Source organism: Xyrauchen texanus, chromosome 30 (assembly GCF_025860055.1).
Source record: "Xyrauchen texanus isolate HMW12.3.18 chromosome 30, RBS_HiC_50CHRs, whole genome shotgun sequence".
NCBI classification, from domain to species: Eukaryota; Metazoa; Chordata; class Actinopteri; order Cypriniformes; family Catostomidae; genus Xyrauchen; species Xyrauchen texanus.
This window is the reverse complement of record NC_068305.1, coordinates 22,934,927-22,956,288: the sequence shown is the minus strand read 5'-3', so window position 1 is coordinate 22,956,288 and position 21,362 is coordinate 22,934,927. Positions and strand designations below refer to the sequence as shown.

The following is a 21,362-nucleotide window of genomic DNA, read 5'->3' as shown; positions in this document are numbered from 1 at the left end:
ACAGTCACCAGATCTCAACCCAATAGAGCATCTTTGGGATGTGGTGGAACGGGAGCTTCGTGCCCTGGATGTGCATCCCACAAATCTCCATCAACTGCAAGATGCTATCCTATCAATATGGGCCAACATTTCTAAAGAATGCTTTCAGCACCTTGTTGAATCAATGCCACGTAGAATTAAGGCAGTTCTGAAGGCGAAAGGGGGTCAAACACAGTATTAGTATGGTGTTCCTAATAATCCTTTAGGTGAGTGTATATTATACACACACACTCTATATATATAATAACATACATATACAGTCTATCTATTTCTCTCTCTCTCTCTCTCTCTCAATTCAATTCAATGGGCTTTATTGGCATGAAAGTTTCAAAAACAATGTTGCCAAAGCATCATATAGAATAAATAAAATAAAATAAAAGCAAAATACATTTTGTCCAATAACTTGGACAGAATATAAAATAATTATTAGTAATATATAAATAACAGCAATATATAAATAATAATTATTATTATTATTTATTTGACCATATCACATCATATTGTGTGTGCATGTTTGTCCAGATCTTTCACTGTCCCTCAGGTTGTGGCATGTTGATACATATTGGGCAGCAAGATGTGCCCTGTCCCCTCATTTAGGTCTTTAAAGACTGAAGTTTCAGAGGTAAACATTCCTAATTTCACTGAATGTTTCACATTTTAGGAGGAAGTGCATTTCTGTCGTGACCTCACCTGTCCAACAGTGAGCACATATTCTGTTTCTTTTTGGTTGGATTTAGATTTTTTTGTATCTTCCTGTTTCAATTGCCAATGTGTGTTCACTGAGCCTGTATTTGGTTAGGGTCTGTCTCTGTTTTCTATTTGTGACAGTAAAGAGATATTTTCCCAACTCATACTCTCTGTTTAGGGCCAGATAACATTCTAATCGACTTTGGCTTTTAGTTTCTTCTTTCCAATGTTCCAAATAGGTTTCTTTGCATTGCAATATAATTTGGTTTACTCTGATTGGTGCTTGGAGAACAGTGTTGATGTGAGACTGGTCAAAGTGTGTTTGAGGGGGGACGATTAGTCTCAGCACCAACTGATGTAGGGGACTCTGTTCTGGGCTCAGCTCTTGGATTTGGAGGGCTTTGGATTGAAGGGTGTCTGGGGGGCTGGATTTAAGGTGAATAAAAATGTAAGTGCTCTCTTTTGAATGCTAATTATCAGTGGGTATCTGCCTAATTCTGCTCTACATGCATTTGTTGGTGTATTTCTGTGTACATGTAAGATGTATCTGCAGAATTCTGCATGTAAAGATTCTGTTGGGTGTTGGTCCCAGAATGTATAGGTGTGATGACTGAGTGGACCTCATACTTCACTAACATACAGCACAATAGGCTGGATGATACTATCAAATATTTTCAGCCAGATTTTAATTGGAATTTGGAGATTATAAAACTTTCTCTTAATTGCGTTTAGGGCTCTTTGAGCTTTTTCTTTAAGTGCATTCACTGCCATGTTAAAACTCCCTGAGGCTGTTATTATACCAAGGTAGGTATAACTCATGCTGTGTTCAATTATATAATTATTTATAGTAAACTGGTATTTGTTTTCTTGATACTTGGGCCGTTTCTGAAAAATCATGACATTAGTTTTCTTCATGTTTACTGCTAGGGTTGACAGTATTTTTCTACTATGTCCAGCTGCAGCTGTAGTCTTTGTTCAGTAGGAGACAGTAGCACATGTTCGTCAGCATAAAGCAGATACTTCACCTCTCCATCTCCCCATCACATTGATCCAACTGAACAGCAAGTTCATTTATATATACATTAAATAAAGTTGGACTTAAATTGCAACCCTGATGGACACCTCTTGTCTGGGTGAAGAATTCAGTTTGTTTGTCTCCAATTTTAACATTGTACATGTTTTTCGAATATATTGATTTAATCAGATCATATATTTTGCCACATATACCACAATGCAGATGTCTATAATATAGCCCTTCATGCCAAATAGAATCGAAAGCTTTCTTGAAATAATAAAACAAGCAAATATTTTAAATTTTTTTGTTTGATGTACATGTTTGTTAATTAAAGTGTGAAGGGAATATACATGGTCGGTGGTGCAGTGTTTTTTCTCTCTCTCTATATATATATATATATATATATATATATATATATATATATATATATTGAAGGGTGAGGGTCGAAATCCCTTGTCTCTTCAGATATATCAATATATATCCTTTTATATCAATATCTATCTGTATTCTGTTGCTTAACTTCTTTAATAAAATGATGAATTAACTATATGCATGATCACATAATCAATTTAATTTTTCTTATGCATAACTGAAATATACGCTGAATCATATGTGTGTTAAGAGTTCATTTTTGATTTCATGCACATTCCTTGAAGCCTCTCTCTCTGTTCTGCACGGAGGCTGACTTGAAGGTCGTCTTGGGAATAAGCTTGAGATGAGGGGAATGTTAAACATATGTTCCAGATGTATTCTGTGGTTGATTTTTACCTGTCCATGACTAATTATATGATTTAAAATCCTATGTAATAGCACTTGAATAAGTAGAAGTGTACATTTTCTCTTATTATCTCTTTAAGGGAAGGAATGCATGTTATTTCTTTCTTCTCCTTTGCCTGAGGGGTGAATATTTCTTATCTCACTGTTTTGGTTAAAATGACCTGATAAATGTGTGCTCTGGTTCCCATGTAGCAGAGAAACACTGTCGTTCGGTCAGTGTTTCGTGTGTGCGTATTGACCTTCTACCCAGGTTTTGAACCCAGGGAGACACAGCAGGCAGACTTCGAAGACGCCGAGACCATCTGCGAGGTCACTTCAGATGTAAATCTCGAGCCAGGACGACAATTGCGCTGATTAATGTTGATGTGCTATAGTTATCTATATGTTGTGACTTTATGCTCTGTTAGCCAATCAGGAGTTAAATAATAGAATATACGTCCTTGCAAATGGTATAATTGATGTAAAATTTTGTGTAAGGTATGAGTTAGCTTTCGATCTCCTCGTGAGACTTTGCCGCTTGGCTCTACCAATTTCACTGCAAACTATTCTTCAGTAAATTTTGGATTCTTTAATTGAACTTCTTGACTCCTGGTTTTCTTTCTCCATATCTGGTCTGGGTCATAACTGTTATACCCTATCATATATATATATATATATATATATATATATATATATATATATATATATATATATATATATATATATATATATAATTATACATCATTATATTTAATTCATCATTTCATCACATTCTCACAAACCAAGGGGAAACCCAGTTAGGGACACTCTTCCCTTAGGACACCCGACTTTCAAAAACTCCTCAATCTTTTTCTTCCCATATGTTTTGCAGTCTGTGAGAGCTAGGTGGCCCTTCAGCACTTTGAGTTCAGACTCTTTCTCGTTGGCATTAAGGTGCATCTGTTACTCCTGCCGATTGGTGGAGAGCAGCGTCATCAGATAGCGTACTGTGAGCCGCTCGCTAGCCAGCTGTTTTTTCAGGAGGTCTGCCTCTGAGCGCACATCCTCCAGTTCACCTGTTACCTGGGCCTCATGTTTGCAAATGCATGGAGAGATCAGTTTAGTGTTTAGCATAATCGTAACACTCAATACGGCAGCCGTAGGAATAGAAGTCCCACTTTTCAATTAAAAGGGACATACACCTTTTTGACAGAAGCATGCCCTTTTTTTTTCTATTCTAGAACACACACGTGCTTTAACTAGCCTGAGAAATACAGTTTAGCGTGATTTGAACTTTAGAAGCAAATTGTTGATACCATTTTTGTCAAGATTTGTTTCTAATGTGACAGATGTTATTGAAATGTAATCTTACAAACAATCTTACAGACAATAGTTGCAAGGGAGCTTTACCAAGAAGGCTGGTGAGTTGACTGACTTGCCTTAAAGGAATAGTTCGCCCAAAAATGAAAATTCTCCCATCATTTACTCACCGTCTCACCCTCATGTCATCCAGATGTGTAGGACTTACTTTCTTCTTCTGAACACAAACAAAGATTTTTAGAAGAATATTTCAGCTCTGTAGGTCCATATAATGCAAGTCAACTGGGTTCAAAACTTTGAAGCACAAAAAGCATATAAAGGTAGCATAGAAGAAATCTATCAGAGTCCAGTGGTTAAATCCAAGAGCACTCTTCTCTCCTAAGATGATGCATTCTTTTTGTTTTGTGCATATCGCCACCTACTGGGCAGGGACAATTTACAGTAAAAAAGGACTTAAACATTAATTTGTTTCTCACCCACAAATGTTATATAGCTTCTGAAGATATAGATTTAACAACTGGTGCGGTATGGGTTACTTTTATGCTGCCTTTATGTGCATTTAGGAGCTTAAACATTTTGGACTCACATTGCATGGACCTACAGAGCTGAGGTATTCTTTTAAAAATATTTGTTGTGTTTAGCAGAAGAAAGAAAGTTATACACATCTGGGATGGCATGAGGGTGAGTAAATGATTAGAGAATTTTCATTTTTGGGTGTACTATTTCTTTGAAGGGGATTTGGTGTTGGCAAGTCCCACGCTAATTTACCTTTAAACCCTTTCTAAAGACAAGTGCTATTGACTGCCAGGATGGTGTGTGTCTTACCCTCTCCAGTTCCATGCTCTTGTTTGTCAGTTGGCGAGCTGTGACCTCTTTACAGGAGTATACCTTAACACACAGTTCTCTGACAGAAGCAAGATCTGCCAACTCTTAGGCAAAATCCTAAGAGAGTAAAAGAGAGAGTCAGAAAGGGTTGGGTGAAGAGAGAAAAAAAGAACACAGAAGGGAGAGGTGTATTGATGTGAATGTGTGTACCTGGTTTTCTCTGGACATGGTGGCTAGATCGTCCTGTTATCTGCGGTTCTCTCTCAACACAACCTCTCTGTCTCGGCTGATGGATGAGAGCTCTTCCTGTGATTTGTCCAGCTGTCTGCGCAGACTAGCCATTTCCCACTCACGAATGCTCAATGCCCCCTTCAGCTCACTGAAATAATTACATTCAACATATTCAAGGCTTTCTATTTTTTCCAGATACAATGAAACATGACATGATCTCATTATGATGATATTAACATACACCCATTCACAACCACAGGCACTTACTCTAGAGAGTAAACCCAACTTTAGAACTTTTCAGAACATCGCAGTTAGGCTTACATTATTAATTACTCTGCATCTAATCTTATTTGATTCTCTACAAAACTAAGAATTTGTTTTTGCAAAAAGTACTATATTCAGAAAAAGGTGTAAATACTATCAGTGGTAGATTATGTACACCACCACAGATTCAACAGTACCTTCCTGTGGATCTCATGCTGTAGCAGCACCATAATCTCAGTCTACTGGTCCACTGCATCCTGCAGGGCGTCTTTCTCTCGGCCTAGAGATGCTATTACACCTCATCCTTCTGAGATGAACCATTTCTACTCAAATCAGCTACACACATACAGTATATACACCCACCCAAACACACTCACATACACCAACAAATCAGAATCTTCTTTCTACATATTGGTTTTTACAACACCGCAGATAGACAGATGCACAAGAGAAAGTAGGAAGGAAAAGATAGAACTGGCAATAATTAGATGTGAACTCTGTAAATTGGAAGAGTACACAGCAAAACACTGTGTGAGAAAGACACTCCTCCAGTTTGTCAATCTGTTGGTGGGCTGCCTGCAGTTCATTGGTCTTCACAGATAATCTGTGCTGAACATCTGAGAGAGACTGCTCCATCTGCTCCTGTAGCAGCCTGAATACACACACACACACAAAATATCAAACTGCTTTGAAATGGGTACAACTGCTGGCGCATATTTAAGCACAACAGCCTGACGCAACAGTCTCTGAATATATGAAAATACAAAAACAAGCACAAATGTCTACACACACACACAAATTTATAGGGCAACATGACTACTGTTTACTTAGATAGCTGAAAATATTTACCTCACCTAAACCTGGTGAGGTTTGAGTCAAGAGAGAAAGTCATACACATCTGGGATGGTATGAGGGGAAGTAAATTATGAGATAATTTTCATTTTTGGGTGAACAAATTCTTTGTGTCCAGATACTTTTTGAGTCCACTGTAATTATCCAGACAAGTATGACAATTACTTACAATATGGTAACTGAAACAATGAATGATTGTAATTGTACAATTTAATAGTCTAACTATAAACCATGAAAGTTAATTTAATATTAATAAGAATGATCAGAGAGATGTACCATCTGAATAGTGTTCTCCAGGTCAAGAATTCTGATCTCCTCCTGTCTGCACAACATACAAGAAATAAAAAACCATTGGCACAACTTTACAAAACTCCTATTGACACATGCATACCTGTCTGCCTTCAAGTAGAATACAGATTAGAAGTAATAAGCAAAATATCAAACACAAACCGCAGAAAAGTGCTTGCAACTACAATGTACAGATAATAATGTAAATGTTTTGCTGTTTCAGAAGGAAATTGGTACTTTAATTCACCAAAGTGTCATTCAGGACATTAATCAGTACATTACTGATTTGAAAAACTGCACCATCACTATTTGGAAAAAGTCATTTTTTATCAAATCTAGACAGGCCCCATTTCCAGATGCCATCACTCCAACACCTTATCCTTGAGTAGGCCTAATCATGATAAATTGCTAATTTGGAATTATAAAATAACTTGCTATTATATCAAACACAGTTGAAAGCTATTTGGTTTGTTAAATTAAGTTTAAAATTGTCTTTGTGTTTGTTTTAGAGTTGCCACATTATGCAATAGACTGGCATGTCTTAACAGTCAATATTAGGTCATAAATGGCAAAAAAGAAACAGCTCTAGAAACTCATCAGTCAATCATTGTTTTGAGGAATGAAGGCTATACAAAAATCTGAAGATTTCATACAAAGGTGTACACTACAGTCTTCAAAGACAAAGGACAACTGGCTCTAACAAGGACAGAAAGAGATGTGGAAGGCCAGATGTACAACTAAACAAGAGGATAAGTATATCAGAATCTCTAGTTTGAGAAACAGATGCCTCACATGTCCTCAGCTGACAGCTTCATTGAATTCTACCCGCTCAACACCAGTTTCATGTACAACAGTAAAGCGAAGACTCAGGGGTGCAGCCTTATGTGAAGTATTGCAAAGAAAAAGACACTTTTGAAACAGAAAAAAAAGAAAAGGTTAAAGTGGGCAAAAAAACATATTGGACAACAGATAATTCGAGGGATCCGCTAGACTGTAAGGTGCGTGAGAAGTGCCTACAAGACAGCCACATCTATGGCAAACGCTACAGGAAGTGTGGGGTGAAATATCACATGAGTATCTGGACAAACTGACAGTTAGAATGGCAAGGATCTGCAAAGCTGTCATTGCTGCAAATGGAGGATTTTTGGATGAGAACACTTTGAAGTAGTTTACTACTTTCTTTCAAATTGTTATTTGTAATAACACGTTATTAATGTCCTGACTATACATTGTGATCAGTTGAATGCCATTTTGGTGAATTAAAGTACCAATATCTTTCCATAAGAGCAAAATCTGTACATTATTCCAAACTTTTGTCCGCAAGTGTACTCAACAGCTATATATGGTCTTCTTAAAAAAGATCAAATGGAAACACACACACCTTGAGTCTATCTCTGCGCATGTCTCTCTCTGTAGTGATTCTCTGGAGTTCAGCTTCAGTCTGATCACTGTCCTCTCTTATCTTATGCTGGAGATGACTCAAGCTCTCTATGGACAAGTCTCAACACCTACTGAGCCTACACATACAAATATGTCAATAACAGTTATGAAAAGATTAGTTTATTTCCAAGCATCTATCTCAAAAGCATCCATCCATTAGATAGAGTCTCACCTGCTGGTATGAGTGCTGAGCTGGTCTCTCTATGCAGTCAGTAGTTTAACTCTGGTCTGGATGTCCTCCATGTGTTTCTCAAAGGCCAGCAGCATTGACTGTAGCTCATCCTTCTTCACTACATGTGACAGTTCTGCAGCACCACAATCTCTCTAGAAACAACCACATTTGCTAGTCAATACAGAGAATTTGTTACAATACAAAGATCTGGGCTCAGTGGTTAACCAATCACTGGGGATCATGGACTTGAGTGTTTTTAATTGCATGGGCAACAGCCATCAAATTCATTCATTCGTTTAAAATAATAACAGAATTTTCATTTTTGGGTTAACTATCCCTTTAAAGTTCAATCTGTTCATCAGACAAAGCTATCATATGGCTTCATAAAACCTGGAATATAGCACACAAGTCATGTGGATTACTTTGATACCCTTTTAATTTATTTATTTATTCAACTTTCCATGCCAGCTGCCTCTTCCTCTAGGGCTCCTCCCTCTGCCTGGGCTAGGAGTGGGACTTTTGTCTGCCCTGCCCCTTACCCTATGGTACCACTCCACCTCCTGTCTGTAGTAATCCCTTTCTTCCTCTAAACTTGTAATAAAGGCATCCAGATGGGATTGAGATTGATCTTTCCCATCTGAAACAATCACATTACTAGATTAAGAAAGCTTGAATGACAGACCAGGCTTAACCAATTTAGTAATATGCTTGCTATAACAATTATACATTTCAATATTGATTTAAATTAAAGGTGGACCCAGCAATGTTTTGTTTATGTTGTGTTGGCAGACAGTCGGCAGTTGCCTTTGACTTACTTGCCTAACCCTAACCCTCATTGCTGTGGATGCATTAGTGCTCCATTACCAGCACCATTGTAGAAATGCGCTATTCATTCAGCCATGGTTGATTTTGAAAGTGTGAAAGTATTACTTAATATTTCATGATTTACACAAAATATGCAATGGCTTATTACTTTCTCTCCTTTCACAGGCTCATAAAACATATTGAGTGCAGTGTTACATCTCACCAGCCTGTGTTCTTCTATCTTCTTTGTCCTGAAGCCTCTTCTCCTCCTCCAGAAAGTTCATGAGTTTCTCCATTTTCTCATTATGATTTGAAATATGTTCATTAATCGTAATCTTAACCAACCATTTTGGAGATTTTGGACTTTCCCCATTCATGTAGATGGGAGCTGCACTGTCATGACTGGAAAAAGCCTTCAAAGGCTGCATGCTCCGGAGGTCGCATTTGTCGGTCACATACTGTTGAAGTCAGAAGTATACACACACCACAGCCAAATATATTTAAACTCAGTTTTTCACAATTCCAGACATTTAATCATACAAAACATTTCCTGTCTTAGGTCAGTTAGGATCACTACTTTATTTTAAGAATGTGAATTGTCAGAATAATGGTAGAGAGAATTATTTACTTCAGCTTTTATTGCTTTCATCACATTCCCAGTGGGTCAGAATGATGAACACTAACATACACTTAGTTAGTATTTGGTAGCATTGCCTTTAAATTGTTTAACTTGGGTCAAATGTTTTGGGTAGCCTTGAACGCCTCAAAAACAGGCCTCACTGTTCATTCATTATCTCTTAAAGAACATCAGCTGAAGTACAGAACAGCACTCAACACTGCAAATTCAATGTACTTTTTCTCTATCATCCAAAAAGCAAATTGTAGACCTAGAGCACTTTTGGCTATTGCAAACAAGCAAATCCACCTGCCGGCTCAGGACTCACACAGCTCTGATGAACTTTGTGACTCATTTCTGCACTTCTTTCAACATAAAATTGTTTCCATAAACCAAAGATTCACATCAGCCATTTCTGAAGATCCTCTGCATGAATGTCTGTCTAAACACCCTATCCACACTTTCTCCTCCTTCACTCCCACTAGCCCATCATCAGTCAGTGATTTAATGTTACATTCCAAATCATCATCCTGTCAGTTGGACTCTGCCCCAAACTCCCTTCTTAAACACTATGTGTCAGTCATTTCATCACCTAATTAGTATATGATAAACACATCTCTTGCATGTGCCATTGTTCCAACTGATCTTAAAATTGCAGCTGTTAAACCAGTCCTTAAAGATCCCAACTTAGATCCATCTTCCCTCTGCAGCTATCGTCCTATTTCAAACCTGCCTTTTATATCTAAACTTCTGGAAAAAGTTGTAGCCTCCCAGTTACAATCACATCTTGCAGCTAATAATCTCTACGACCCTTTCTAATCTGGTTTTCGCCTATTCCACAGCACTGAAACTGCTATCTTGAAGGTTATTAATGATCTCCTCCTCTCTGCTGACTCTGGATTTCTCAGTATTCTGATCTTGCTTGACCCGATCTCTGCTTTTGACACTGTATGCCACAAAACACTCCTTTCCCAACTTTAACATATTGGTATTACTGGCACTGCTTTATCCTGGTTTTCTTCCTACCTCACTAACAGCCAACATTTCATCTCTGTTAAGAAAAACAAATCCCCTACTGCTCCTCTTACTCAGGGTAACACAGGTAAATACAGAACCCTGGGGGATCCCTGTACTAAGTCCACTAATATTCATAATTTACATTCTCCCACTAGGTCAGATCATCCATCGTCACGGTCTGTTATCACTGCTATGCTGATGACACCCAGATTTTTTCATCCGAACGCTTTGATGAAACACATGCCATCAGCTCATTAACTGCCTGTATCAATGATGTAAAAATTTGGTTAAACAGTAATTTCCTCAAATTCAATGCTGACAAAACTGAGATCATGATTTCTGAGGCACAAACACTTATAAGACATATTGATATTTGTGTCAATATTGATGGAAATCTAACCAAACCCTCTAAAACCATTAAGAATCTGGGAATCACTTTCGATCCATCTCTTACTTTTAAAGCCCACATTTGAACCATCACTAAAACTGCTTTCTTCCATCTATGTCACATTGCACTACTTCGCACCATTCTCAGTTTGAAAGATGCAGAATCACTAGTTCATGCTTTCATATCATCAGGTCTCGACTACTGTAACTGCCTCTTTACTGGCCTTCCAGCTAAATACATTGCCAGATTACAATACATCCAAAACTCTGCAGCTCTCTGCAGCTGTGAGTTTTCACTAACACCAAGCGTTCAGTCTTCACTGGCTGTCTCATGCGTATTAAGTTTAAAATTCTTCTCCTGACATACAAAGTTCTCAATGATCTGGCACCTCATTATACATGTGATCTGCTGCATCCAAACACACCAGCACACACTCTTAGTTCTTCTGATTTCAAATTGTTGTCTGTCCCTAGATTTCGTCAATCCACATTTGGTGGGAGATCCTTCAGTGTAGTTGCACCTAAACTGTGGAACACTCTACCTCAGAGCCTCCATGACATCTATATTTATATATTTAAATCTCAGCTTAAAACACATCTTTTCTCAGTGCATTATCTGTTACTGATTGATGTTTTATTTCCCCCTTTGTAATTGAGATTGTAACTTCTGTTGAAATGTATATTAAATGTACTTTGTCCTGTAAAATGTATATGGAGTGTAAAGTGTCCTTGAACTTGTGGAAAGTCACTATATAAATAAAACTTATTATTATTAATATTTTGCCACAACTTTGGAGGCATGCTTGGGGTCATTGTCCATTTGCAACCGAGCTTTAACTTCCTGGCTGATGTCTTGAGATGTTGCTTATATATCCACATAATTTTCCTTCCTCATAATGATATCTATTTTGTGAGGTGCACCAGTCCCTCCTGCAGCAAAGCACCCCCACAACATGATAAATGTAGCATTCATTCATTTATGATGCTGCCACCCCCATGCTTCACAGTTGGGATGGTGTTTTTTGGCTTGCATGCCTCATGCTTTTTTCCTCCAAACCTAACAATGGTAATTATGGCCAAACAGTTCAATTTTTGGATAATATATCTCCAAAAATTAAGATCTTTGTCCCCATGTGCACTTGCAAACTGTAGTCTGGCTTTTTTTATGGCGGTTTTGGAGCAGTGGCTTCTTCCTTGCTGAGCAGCCTTTCAGATGATGTCGATATAGAACTTGTTTTACTGTGGATATAGATACTTGTCTACCTGTTTCCTCCAGAATCTTCACAGAGTCCTTTGCTGTTGTTCTGGGATTGATTTGCACATTTTGCACCAAATTACGTTCATATCTAGGAGACAGAATGCATCTCTTTCCTGAGAGGTATGATGGCTATGTGGTCCCATGGTGTTTATACTTGTGTACTATTGTTTGTACAGATGAACATGGTACCTACAGGCATTTGGAAATTGCTCTCAAAAATGAACCAGACATGTGGAGGTCCACAATGAGTTTTTCTGAGGTCTTGGCTGATTTCTTTTGATTTTCCCATGATGTCAAGCAAAGTGGCACTGGGTTTGAAGGTAGGCTTTAACATCCACAGGTTGTCCATTCTCTGTTGACCTCTCTCATCAACAAGGTGTTTCCATCTGCAGAACTGCTGCTCACTGGGTGTTTTTTTGTTTCTGGCACCATTCTGAGTAAATGCTAGAGACTGTTGTGCGTGAAAATCCCAGGAGATCAGCAGTTACAGAAATACTCAAACCTGCACCAACAATTTGGTGCACCAACAATCATCCATGCGATTATCTAATCAGCCAATCATGTTTCAGCAGTGTAATGCATAAAATCATGCAGATACGGATCAGGAGCTTCAGTTAATGTTCATATCAACCATCAGAATGGGGAAAAATTTGTTATCTCAGTGATTTGGACAGTGGCATGATTGTTGGTGCTAGAAGGGCTGGTTTGAGTATTTCTGTATCTGCTGATCTCCTGGGATTTTCATGCACAAAAGTCTCTAGAATTTACTACTAACAGTTTATATAATGGTGCCAAAAATAAACAAAAAACATCCAGTGAGTGGCAGTTCTGTGGATGGAAATGCCTTGTTGATGAGAGGTCAACATAGAATGGCCAGACTGGTTCAAACTGACAAAGTCTACAGTAGCTCAGATAACCTAAAATAAATAGTGTTGAGAAGAAGTTGTTTTGGAGACCTACACAATATTAGGCAGGAGTTTTTAATGTTGTGGCTGATCTGTGTATAATCATAATAATATATAATGTGAAATAAAGTATTATAAACTAAATGTAAAAGTACAGCCAAAAGTTTTTTTCTCTCTACTTCATTATTATAACTCTTCTAAAGGTTTACCTCATGGATTCCCTTCTCACTCAGATCGCACACGCAAGTTAAGTTTCTGTTTTGTCTTACGAAGGGTGTCTCATTTAAACAAAGCTTGTTTAAACAAGGATCCTCAGTATAACGCTACCTTCAAAGGATGCATCCTTCCTAGCACGCAGCCTTCGAAATGAGATTATTGACTTGTTTCTTAAATAAACCTATCAAATAACTCCAGAAGACATTCACTGAACGACTGGAGTCGCATAGATTACTTTTATGCTGCCTAAATATGACTTTTGGACCGTCAATGTGCTGGCACCCATTTACTTGCATTATAAGGACCTGACAGACCTCTTCTTATAAAAATCTTTATATGTGTTCTGCTGAATAAAGACAGTAACACACATCTGGGATGGCATCAGAGTAAGTGAATAATGAGAGACTTTTCATTTTGTATGTGGTTACTAGACAAAATGAACATATGGTTAATGCAGTCTGTGTTTGCGTTTTCTATTACCTTCTGTAGATATAGTCACATTTTAGGTATGTCAAGCAAAACACAGTTTGATTAGGCGCACAGGATTCAAGTTGATTAGAGTACTCATTTTGGGAAGCTCACCTCCAATGATGTGTCTGGCAGTTCACACCACACTTTGCAGGTCTTTGCGGTTGTGGGCGGTGCTATTGCCGTACCAGGCGGTGATGCAGCCAGTCAGGATGCTCTCTACAGTACTGCTGTAGAACCGTGTGAGGATGTGGTGGTTCATTCCAAACTTCCTCAGCCGTCTCAGGAAGAAGAGGCATTGGTGAGCCTTCTTCACAATGGCCTCAGTGTGGACGGAACATGTGAGTTCCTCAGTAATGTGGACACCGAGGAACTTGAGACTGCTGACTCTCTCCACCGGTGCTCCATTAATGGTGATGGGGCTGTGTTCTCTGTCTTTCCTCCTGAAGTCCACTACAAGCTACTTGGTTTTACTGACGTTGAGGGAGAGGTTGTGCTCATGACACCAGCATGTCAGAGTGTTTCATCATTGTCAGTGATCAGACCTACCACCGTCGTATCGTCATGGCATTTGATGGCATTGGAGCTATGTGTTGCCACACAGTCATGTGTGTATAGGGAAAATATATGGAGTGGTGGTGGTGTAGTGGTCTAAGCACATAACTGGTAATCTGGTAATCAGAAGGACACTGGTTCAAACCCCACAGCCACCACCATTGTGTCCTTGAGCAAGGCACTTAACTCCAGGTTGCTCCAGGGGTTTGTCCCTGTAATAAGGGCTCTGTAAGTCACTTTAGATAAAAGCGTCTGCCAAATGCATAAATGTAAATGTAAAACAGGAGTGGGCTGAGAACACAGTCCTTCTGGGCTCCAGTGTTGAGGGTCAGTGATAAGGAGATGCTGCTGCCCATTCTAAACACCTGACGTCTGCCTGACAGGAAATCCAGGATCCAGCTGCACAGCTCGCTGTGCAAGCCCAGAGCCCGGAGTTTCTCATCAAGCTTGGAGGGCACTATGGTGTTGAATGCTGAGCTGTAGTCTACAATCAGCATTCTCACATATGTGTTCCTTTTTTCCAGGTGGGAGAGAACAGTGTGTATTGTAGATGCAATGGCATCATCAGTGGAACGGCTGTTGCGGTAGGCAAACTGCAATGGGTAATGTATAGTAGTGTATACAGGTACAGTAAGACTTACAGACAAAATACAAAATACTTTTATTTATTTAAAAATTTTCTTTTTTATGTCCAATTATGGTTATGATGCATAAAAAACGAATTGTTAATCCAATTTGTAAGATTCACTTTTCAATTTCATAACAAAATTCCATCTAAAATTGATATCAATAAAATATACATTTTATTTTGTTAAAGATTACTCAGTTCAGATTGAAGGAATTTTGCTGTGAAATGTAAATGCTTAAATCTTATATATGTACTGTATCTATTTCTGAGTGTGCATCTTGGTTGTACAATGTTTAGTCAAGTGAAATTGTTAGTCTTTTGACAACTATTTTAGGTCATTCTGCAAGATTTAATTATGAATAAGAGAGACTTTTCCCCTTGTTCACAGTTGGGTATACCATCACAGTTGTGCAGAATATACTGTAAGCCCTACATAAAAAATATAGAGAAAGCATAAATAAATAATTATTTAATTTGCCCACATTACACCAAAATAGTTATTTAAATTGTCCTCAGCACCCCTGAGACAGGTAGTAGAGGCTAATGTTCTATTTGGAGAGTAGTTCTACAATTTCCCTTTGAACACTATTTTTAGAGGCAACTGTCAGTGCTAGGCCAAAAAGACCATTTACTATTTAATCACTGCTAATATTTTATATTGTGTGACCTGCAGGGTTGTGCCTCATTCATTAAATAGACATTTTCTGGGTTTAGAAAGCGAAATATCAAGGATGGATGCTCTGTTTATGTTGTGTGAACGGCCTCTGCCACACCCTGGTGTTTCACGTGCAACTGTGTGAAGCAGCGCCTCCGCGCGCAATAAACGCGTTCGAATCTGACGCGTGGAGGAGGCCGAGCACTCGCAGCATCAGCAACAAACACACACACACACATATTCAAAGAGGTCAGCTCGCGTGCTGCGACTTGAATGGGATATAACCGAGAGCCGCGAGACTCAATATAAGAAGCATAGGAACTACTCGTTGTGCTGTGTCACACAAGGGAGAGGTAGGAGATTTCTGCAAATTTACATTTGTTTAAACTGCATAGCTTTGTCGGTGATACTGACCTTGTCATATAGCTCATTTTACAAAAGCCACCATTCCTCACAGATAAGTGCGCAGCTGGGGGCATGAACGCTGTAGGTCTCGAGCTGCTTTTCACGTTAAAATGCATGCAATTATCATTCTGTAGAAAACGCCGTCGATATGTTTACATCACATCATTCTTGACAATACGCCTGGTCAGTTATGCCCCTCCACATCTTGCCTTTTATTAGCTTATTTATGAATGACAGTCGTTTTGATTACGTGAGGCTATGAATTCCTCGGATATGTGTGCAAATTGTTGACCATTTGAATTATGAATACATCATTTAAATCGTCAGTCATTCATAATAGGCTATGCTTATGAGAATTGGTGCAGGCATTTGATGGTGCCCTGAGCTTTTCGCGTGTCGTTTACTTACGATGTGTAAGAATGCACGCTTTTGTGGCAAAATATGCCATCTTTTGCCCGTTCCTACAGAGGATATGAATGGTCACTTACTACAAAGATAAGCCAAATAGAAATCACCGAAATGTTTGAATATCACTATAATAGGCAAATTCATGCAAGAGAGTGGTCAATAATCAGAATACCAGATTTTTTTATTTTTTTTTGACTGCGCCTGGCATAATTTTTCTTCTTTCAACATAATGTAATGATGATGTAATGGTGTAAATTACATTTCAGAAAAGTGTTTCTTTGTATTGTATACCAAGACCCACAATAAATCACACTATGGATGTAATGTATGGTGTTCATGCATTGAGCTGTTTATTGCCCATCTATCAATATAATCTGTATTGAGGTGATGTGAGAATGATAACATCAATGACTGATAGCATGCAGAAAACCCCTAAGCTTACTATATAAGGTTGTGATTTCCTCTCACTTTCCACTTCATACACTGTTTACCTGCCAATTGTTACCTTAAGGATCTATGTCTACCTTATCTAACCCTTAAAATTAATTTTCTTGGTTAATCTAATGTAGCGAGGTTGATTCAGACAGATTTTTTTTGTGTATAGTACATGGATGAATGGATTATTAATAAATGTATAGACGTAATTGGCATTAAGCAGGCATTACAAGTTATTTTCCAATTGATCTATATCATGCTTACGTCAAAGAAACATGTAACCTGACGCACAACACCGTCACTCAAAATGTCTTGGGTGTTAGGCTTCTAAAATGTTTGAAAAAATACTGTTAGACCTTAGTACCAAAACATATGGCTTGATATCTTCCAAATAAATTAATTTCTCCTCATGAAAACTCAGTTAATAAATCATCATGTAAATGTGAGGTCATGAATCCTTAATGAAACATTTGAGTGGTAAAATTGACGACCATAACATATATATAGAGCAATTAAAAAATGTTAATAAGAGAAAAAGTTGAAAACATATATGGTTTCCACCTCATAAAAATAGCATTAGAAACATTAAGAAAATTTTCTTCCCTTTGAAAACAAGCTACCACTGCTCTTTCAGTTGTACATCCTCAGGCTTGCCATTTGAAGGCTAAACATGTCCATTTTTAAAACAGGAAATAGCCCCAGAAGTTCCCACTGCCGACCTCAATTTGGGAGAATGTTCCCCAAATACACCCTGGAGATTTGTGCATTCTAGTAGATGAACCCAGAGTGACTGCTCTTGAGGCTTACTCCCACCGTAAATAATTCATGAAAAGGCCAATTAATATTAATCCATAAAAAGTACTGCATCATTACAAGTTGACCAGTGAAGGGGAAAGGCCCTATGATTTACCTGAGTGTATATGCTTTTGTTAGTGAGACAAATGATCCCACAGCATAATCTGAATAAGGTTATACATCTTTAGAGAGCAGTGGGTGTGCCTTAAGCATGCTGGACTAGAAGGATGTTATTTTCCATCACAATATGACCTAATTATATGCACTTTATTATTCTTACGGTTTTGATGTGATAGATATGACATTGTCTCTTAAGCATTACGTGGTATAAAGTTGCACTCTAGTGTCGTATGACACAGATATCCCTAGGGGAATTTATATTACCATAGGCTGCAGATTTTCAAATAAATAGAGCATACAGTATAATAGACAGATATATATAGGCATAGACACTACCAAACAGTATATAAATATCCACTGATAACACAACCCTTAGCTATAAGGTAACACAATCTGAACATTGGTATTATTAGACAATAAAAACAAATTTTCATGAGCAGAGATATACACTTAAGAATAGCACATGAAACAAAAAGTGGCCATATGTTTTCACAGAATGGTGTGTGGATAAGGCAATCTGAGTAGAACTGATATTCACTTTACAGAATGTACGAGAAAATGACATTCACTTATAAAATAGAGAACTAATTGAATGTATGGAAACAGGGCAAATGTTGCCAAGACACTAGAACACTCAACTGCTAACATTTAGGTCAGTCCATTAGTCGGGGCAAGTGGCTATTCACATGCAGTTGAGTTTTGTGTCCTCATTAGTGTAAACAAGGCCATTATGTGTCTATTTGACAGACATTCATGTATTACAAACACAAAGATGTTGCATGATATGCTTGCATTTGTAATTTTTTGCAACAAACACTCAGATCCTACCATAATGATTAATATTTAACATAATCAATCTTTTATTAATATTTAATAATTCATCTGAATGGTTGTTGCTTTGACTAAGGCTTGTGTGATATTGTGTGAGAAATAGTGAAGCAGAGCACACACACAAAACTAAAACTAGAGAATACACAATGATACCTTTCAAATCACTGATCTCCAGTAGCCAAACACAATCAGTGCAGACCACTACCAATAGTGACACTGCAGTAGTGGTTAATGAAAAGAGGGAGGAATGTTTATAAAGATTTAAGAGCAAGAAAAGAGGAGTTGGTGAGAGATAGTTCACTGTGTTTCTACGGGACAAACACAACAAAGGCCAGTTTTATCAGATTTAATGGATGAGTGCTGAATGTTCTGAAATGCAAATGCATGTACAACTGTTTGTACTATGAGTAAGAGAGTGACTGTTTGTGCAATCGTGTGTGTGTGTGTGTGTGTGCTTGAAAGAGAGAAGGAGACTGTGACTAGAGACAGCACTTGTGTGTCTGTTAGGGAACACACTGTAATTACATTCCTTGGTTCAACCCAATTTTTCCTCTCATTTTAATCAGACAAGTATGTGCTGTAAGTAAGACATTTTAGCTTTAGCTTTAGTCTCTCTCTCTGCTAACACTGCACTATATCAAAAAAGATGCTCCTCAGCAATAATTGTAATAACATAGCATCTAATTTCACTGAAACCACAAATTAATGTTGTTCAGAAAATCCATTAACTGAACACAGGTTGGTCCTTGAGTACACAAAACGTTGGCCTTGTATAGCAATACAATGACAACCCTGCTAAAAAGACCAGCTTAGACCATCATGAATTTCCATGCTGGTCCAAGCTGGTTAACAATGCTGGTTTGGTGCTGGTCTGACCGATGAACCTGAAGCCAGGCTGTTCACAAGCATTGGTGAAGTGAATATGGTCAACTTGATCAAAATAAGTATTGCCGGTTTAAAAGAATGGTGGTAACAGTAGGTCTAACGTTTCCGAAATTGGATTTTAGTTGTGAGTGATGAAATGCATATTTTATTAACTGTATCCCCTAACCAAAACCCCAACCCTAAACCTAACGTTTAGTGGAGTAAAAAAAATTACCACAATTGTTTATGTAAACGCAATTACATCCTGGTCTACATGGGACCATACACACAAGTTTATTTAAAACAGTGTCAATTGTGATAAACCTTTCTGGTGTAATGGATGTTGCTAGCTTTGATATTTACTTCAGTCTGTCATTATTGTTACAGGTGTAACTCAAGGCTATCGGGAGAATAGGACACAGTTGTTACTTCAGTTATTTATTCATACAGACCATATTCAAGCTGCTATTGTAAGCTGTTGTATAAATAGGACATTTCAAGACACACACCTGTTAATAAATACGATTGTCAGTCCCAGATATTGACACTGTGAATGTGGCTATTGTGCAGGTAGATATCACTGGGGGCAGTGTGCTTTATTGAAGTGGGCTGCTCATCTTGGTCTGTTTCTCAAACAGATCCTGAAATGTAATGTTTCAGATTGAATCTGATTCCTCCATAATTCTCTTCTGTGTCTGTTCTGTGAGAGTTTTTATTAAATGCAGATATTGGCTGCCATCTTGAGGTCACAGAGTCACCACAGTCTCTGAAGTTTAACATATCCAAGGAACACTCAGCCCTTTAGTGCAGTAGATTTTGAATCTTATTTTAACACCGTTACAATACAAAGAAAATCCAGGTGAGATGAAAAACTTTATTTATTTCTCAAACAGAACACAAATGGTTTAAAATAGCTTGCTTTAAGCTGCAGAGTGTAATATATTTGCCACTGTGGCACCAAATTGAATTACAATAATGACTGTTTCCAGCACGTTTCCCAATTACTCCTACCACACCTTCTGGCTGTCAAACAGGTAGTCCCAACCGAACTGCAAATATGCTATGCAGTCAGAAGCTGACATGTTGGATTGGTCAAAACAAACAAAGCATGTTTGATGAAATGTGCTACCTGTGCTGGTTTAGCATCAGATTCACTAAAACTTTAGAGATGAAGCTACTCCACAAACACGCAGACAAAGTCTGTGCTAAACAAAATTTGCACCACAAAAGTAAATGGTGACTAATGGTTGTCAATAAAGCTTTTATGCATTTCAAGGAGTTTCAGTGAATAATGTTTTAAAATTCTGTTTGTTCCTCAAACATATGATGCTTTTATGAGGGCATTTTCTTCGACAACCCCTGGTCCCATTTTCATTCTATGGAGAGCAGTTTGCGACAAAATCATAAAATATCATCAAAATATCTCCATGTGCTCCAAGGAAGAAAAAAGTCATATGGGTTTGGAAAAACATGAGGGCATACCGAATTTACAATTCCTTTAGTATTGTTAATGCTCTGTGAACATGCCTTTTAGTGATGATGAAATTGTTTATGCTAACCGCTTAAACTGTTATTGTCCTAAGAGATTGTATATTACCCTAAAGAGATCTATAATTACATTGCAGTAACTATAAGGGGCATACAATGTACCTGGCCAATCTATATTTTGATCTGTGTAGTGAGTGACTGGTAGCTGTTTTTGCCAATATTGATCCATCAAAAGTCTTTACTCAGTTTATGGAGGCATATGTGTTATTACACAATACACACACGCATTTCACACATATCTTCACAAACAAGTTTACAGTCACAGTCTCGTCTTTGTGTCTGTTATGCCGTTTGAAATGATCAATGCACATCTGTTCTTTCTGCCCTGGTAAGCTGGCAGATGAACAAAGTGGCATTCTGTGAGTAGTAACAGAGACGGCAGTATGAACCAGCACACTACCTCACCATCATCACCCACTTTCTTCTCTATTGGACACATTTATACATTCATGTATTGTTTTCTGTCATGTGTGTAAACACATCTCGGGCATAGGTGACTAAGCCCTCACATAGGCATTGTGCAAACAAAAACGCCACAGTTACTCGTAAGGAACACACAAAAATATTGGCCCAAAAAAG

General features: G+C 38.0%; 1 protein-coding gene across 1 annotated transcript in view; it reads left to right on the top strand.

The window, feature by feature from the left end:
• Nucleotides 1-15,597: 15,597 nt before the first annotated feature.
• The window catches only part of LOC127623677 (capping protein inhibiting regulator of actin dynamics-like), a 37,406-nt gene continuing 31,641 nt past the window's right edge, over nt 15,598-21,362 (top strand). The window contains exon 1 of the mRNA XM_052098117.1: nt 15,598-15,730. The gene's annotated coding sequence lies outside the window, so the exon portion shown is untranslated. The remainder of the gene's footprint in view (nt 15,731-21,362) is intronic.